Source organism: Eucyclogobius newberryi, unplaced genomic scaffold, assembly GCF_026437365.1.
Source record: "Eucyclogobius newberryi isolate DKJ021-1_F unplaced genomic scaffold, fEucNew1.0.hap1 SCAF_21, whole genome shotgun sequence".
NCBI lineage: Eukaryota > Metazoa > Chordata > Actinopteri > Gobiiformes > Gobiidae > Eucyclogobius > Eucyclogobius newberryi.
Window position 1 is genome coordinate 17,251,286 of NW_027315846.1, and position 5,407 is coordinate 17,256,692.

The following is a 5,407-nucleotide window of genomic DNA, read 5'->3' on the forward strand; positions in this document are numbered from 1 at the left end:
ACACTGAATGACATGCCTCACCTCAAAATAACGGATAAAACACCAGAGTAGTGACTTAATTAAATTCTCTGTGTGAAGTATGAGATGCCATGGGTTCCTGTCTGAACACTGGACTGAATCACTGTTAATGACGCCTTAAGAGTTGTTTGGCTTCCAAATATGTTGAGGTCAACAGAAGTCATTTTCCTTTTGATGATTTGAGCTTATTTACTTGAATGAGACAAAGACAGTCACCGTTTTTTCAAAAGATATTTTTATTCCACTTCTTTTTCTAGCATAATTAATACAGCCAGGCTGTATTGCAAGTTATTCATTTCAAGGCTGTTTTGTTGAACATTTAACAGAATGTCAGGCAGCATTAGTAATGTGATAGGACACATTTCAAAGACTCAAATAAAAACCTCTATTTTTGTGCAACCTCCAGCTAATTAACGGTCAGTAAATGGCTCCTCTCTAGCCTTGTGTTTACAACCTTGTCTAAAGCAGTTGGATAGATGCCCTGCACTGTATAGCCCATTTTATTTAGTCAGAAATGAAGGACAAACCTGAATCATACTTTTCTGATAGACACACATTTAGTTGGTAATAGATTTCAATAGACCGAGTTTAACTGTATGTTTTTTATTTCTGTTACTGACTCTTACACCAATGAATATCTGTTTAAGAACAAATCATAATCTAATGAAAGATACACACAAAAATGTGCATTGTCCTGAATGTCCCTTCTCATAGAAAACATTGCACATATCAGCTCTGATTGGACATTCCAAACTCAGTCATCTGCTAAGTCTCCATGAAGCTCTGCACACTCAGCGCTTTAGCTAATCTCTGGTCAAGAACCTCAACATTCACTCTTGTCCTTTTTTCAGACAGTTGTCTCCACGTGGGATGTTGCTACTTTAAACTGAGACCACTTCAGCAAATAAATAAGAAACATGCATGATCAGCGTCTCCTTCAGGTCTAGCAATGCACCCCCCCCCCCCCCTTTTGTCTGTTTATGACACAGAAAGAAAGTAGCAGCAACTCCTACAAAGTGGTAATGTAAGAGAAATAGGATATGTAAACTTGAATGCGCTGTGTTAAATGACCCAAGGAGAAGACAAGGGCGCCCCTAATGGACGCTTTTCTCTTCTTGAATAAGCATTGGTTGGTAATGAAAAGAGAGATAAAAGCAAGTCGCATGCTTAACAGGAAGCGTAATAGACTGATTAATTCAGGTCCATGCATAAAATAAACACTTATGAGGTAGACCTTGTATTCTGCACTGGAGACTTGACACGGCATTTTCGCCACAGACGTGCTCTCACTGAATATGTTGTCTTAATTCTCCATAAACCCCAGCGACGTCTTTGTGTGAACACATTCAATTAAAAAAAAGGCTAAATAAGAGTGATCCTATTTTATTTTAGCTTATCTTACACTTTCTTTACAATTAAAGATGCAAAAAAACATGCACAATAGGTAAAAATGTTCTAGCTACGGTAGTCCTGACCAAGCTTTGCACAAAATCTGGAGCTGGGTCCACGATCCTGACAGGTTGCCCCAGCGGCACTGCTTGAAGGATGGATGTGTGCTCCGATGTCAGTTGTCTCAACTTCCTGTGTCTTTGGGCTTGTCAGAGTGGAAGAAATATATGTATGTGTTGACACCGTGGATCTATTGACACCAAGAATGGAGGAGAGCTAGAAAAAACACAGAGCTACGCTGTTCACTGTCTATATAATATATTTATGTAACATCTTTATGTGCTGCTCTTTTCTGATGCTCACTCCTTCACAGATCTGTCTTTTGTAACAGGCTAAACAAAGTGGATTGCAGATGTGTGACTTGATGAACAGTCTAATAAAGTTACTGTGAGGTTTCCCTATAGTTTATCAACATACAACATGTTATATACAAAGAAATACGAAATACGATTATAGATAATAGCTATTATGGTTATATTTTATGACAAACCACCACAGACATTTAATTTCTATAACCCTTGCAATCTTATCTATAGCCTTGGCAATCAATTATAAAATAAAAAGGTATAGGCTTGGAGTTGGCCTATAATGTCAGACAAGACTTATTTTACAATGAATCCAAACATCAGGAAACATTTAGGCTGCATTTAATAATAAAATATTTAATAAAGAAAGATGTATTAAGAAGTTCCTAAAGTCTATTCTGTGATTATCTCCAAATGTTCCACCAGTTTCCTTTGAGGACACGTTTCTCTACAGCCGTTGGCTTGCAGCGTCGCGACCCCTCGTGATCACAAGTCGTCTTCCAGAGCCATGGCCCGTGGTTCCGAGTCTCCTGGTGCATTCTTCTCCATTCTTTAAAATAGATATCGATCCCACAAAACAACAACCATCACGCAGTCTCACAAAAAACATGCAGACACCGCACTCAGACTCACAACAGTCACCGTGGAGTAGACCTTCCTCGCCGTGGAGATGCGGCTGTTCGGAGCCCGTTCCTGGAGCGTCTTTCAAACCAACGAGGCCCCCTACAGGTGAAACTGAGGTTCCCGCGAGCAGCTGCCCTGGACAGGGGCACCTTTGAGTTTGGCATCATTTGACACACTTTTCTGATTAGTTTAATTTCCCCATCTATGACAGAACATTTTTCCTTTGTTTTAGAAGATTTAAAGCCACAAAAGCATTGCAGTTTAGACATAACCATAGACATATCTGAACTGTTGGATAAAACATTTATTTATTCACTTGTTTATCTAAATCAGAATGCCTGAACGATTTAGCTTTCATTTTTTTTATTTTCTTATTGTGATCGACTATTTGAAACTTGTCTATGGGATAACTCTTTGTTCCTTGTGTGGTTGTATGATCTCCTCATAGTGCGCCCCGTGGAATGCGTGCCTTATCCTATTGCGCCCCACTGTGGATAAGTAGAGATAAACTTTTCTTCATATTCAGTTAGTGATTAAAATGAGACTAAATTCAGCATAGTAACCCTTTTATGAGGCACAGATTACGCAGTAAACCCAAAGCATAATTGAATAGAAACAATGTAGGCACAACAAGTATAGTCCTATATTATATCACCGCAGTCGCCAGTTAATCCAGTTTTCAGTGGCATCTTGAGTGAAGGAGAGCAGAGAAACACTTGATAACGGCGTTTCTCTTTCCATGCGCGGGCCTTTGCTGTCATCTAGTGGCCGCAAACTGCAACATCCACAACTTGGCTGCACTCCGGCTTCACCCTCCCTCCGTCGCTGCCTCTCTGTTTAATATCAGCACCGTGGCGAATCTAATCTGGATCTGCTTTAAGGCAATAAAACCCAGATAGCCTCCTTTCAAATGAAACTCGTCGCTTATTATAGCTTTGAAATCCTCGTTTATTTAGCGATGTGCATGATAGAGGAAAAAATGATGTATGTCGAAGTTCAAACGTGGCAAGGTGGTGGATAATTGTGAGGAGGAGTCGCTGTGTCCCGGGTTCCTGCAGTATTGTTTTGTTTTTTTCTTTCCCCGTTACATTGTCATCCACGCGCGCTAAACTGTGCCACGCGCGGACACGCTCGTTTTAACGTGACGGGGTTCATCCCTTCGAGTAGCGCGGAGTCAATTTCACATCAAGCCAAGACAGTGAAGCAATCTGTTCCAGGGGTTCAGTGTAATTTTCTGGTCTCACCATAAGAATGAAACAAGCAGTTGTGTGTTCGTTTTTTGTTGTTGTTTTTTTTCCAAGGAAGAACGTTTTTATATTTTTGAATCGATTATAATTATAAATTGTGTATTATCATAAAGGAATACAACGTAGATATCAGATTAAACACAAGTATGGAATGTTTAGTAGCCAAAATCAAAAGTTTAAGTCATGTACCTGCCATGTAGATGCAAAGAACGTGTGTTAATATGCACATGCAACTTTTCATCTTACTGTAAAAAAGTACGAGTTCAATTTCCTCAAAGTTTAGTTCAATGTGCAGGGCCAGATTATATCAAATAATTCCAAAACGCGTGTGGAATTCAACGGGACACAAAGCAAACACGTCCAGAACGATTTCCAGTTTTAAAAATAGTTTTCGCGCAGTGACCAGACACTTTTAGAGATGGAAAAAGTCGGCCTTTGACTGCTGAGGGGAAACAGTGATGAGAAGGCTGTTGTTGGCATAGTTCTATAAGGAAGAAGGACTGCCTGTTGTCCGTGAATAGGGCCTCTTTTCCAGACGCGGGTAGATATAGCACTGATTTTTAATTCGTTTTTCTTTCAGAGACAACAATGGTTTATTTGAGAGCTCGATACAATTTGGGGTTTTGTAAGAGATCCTCATTTTTTTTGTAGCCACAGTCCAGCTGCCCATATGGGACACAACGCGTGGAGCAAATACCACAATGGCACGGAGTGACAAGCGGGACAAAACTCCAAAGGATACATGCTCCCTAATCTGAGCAGCAAAAAGTAAGACTGTGAGAGTTTGCACAGTCATACTTTTTTACGCACATGCCGCAGTGTGTTTTACGCGCAATAACGTGTTACTGAAGCGTTCCTGTCAATATCTTTTACGTGATTTATACTTTTAATACATAAACCCTTTGGCAAAAATGTGACAAAAAAGAGAGAAAACAACGAACACCATAAATGTATGCAATTGGTGCTCAGTCATTCATACACGTTCTTGTATTTTTGGCTTCGTGAGTCAGTATTTGCCGTGACCTACACGCTCAACCAGTGGTAAAACACAGGAGCCTTTGTGCCCACAAAAGCAGTAGCCCCTTGAGATTCAATTCTGTAAATAATTAGCAAATCCGCCTAATTTAGATGTTTGCTTGCCGGTGATAGGGGCGACTCTAGCATCTGTCAGCAGATTGTGTGTGGGACAAATGTATAGATTTTGCAACTGTTATCATATTTACACAAGATACTGTCCGGAGTGTGTGCACTGCGGGCAATCTGTCCAGTGGTCAACTTCTGTGCCATGCGTTTTAGCCGATGTAATATTATTGATGCTGGACCCATTCCATGCAATTACTGCTGTTTACATGACTGCGTATGTATTTCACGCGCCCTGGTCGTTACAAAGAAGCGAAGGGGGTCATTGATTATTCCTTCTTCATTTGTATATAGCCTAACAAAAACAAGTTATTGCATTTAACGATTTTCTCATGTGCCAAGGCCGTGTGAGCCGTGGACGTTGACAAAAAGGAGAGCTTTCCACTCAAAGGGCTTCTTATGTGGTGGAGCCCTCTTCTGCTAAGTGAGTGGGGTTTAGTCCCACTGCTGAATGACTTTGGGTTCTTTATTAGTGGCGTGTTGGGATTGTCAAAATATATACCCGGGATTAATTTAGCCTTTTTGAAAACGGGTTTAAGTGCGCAAGAGATTTAAGACCAATTTTGTGGCAAAACGCGCGTTTGACAATGTTTACCTGCGCCTTTCAAAAGCAGCTCAAGACAC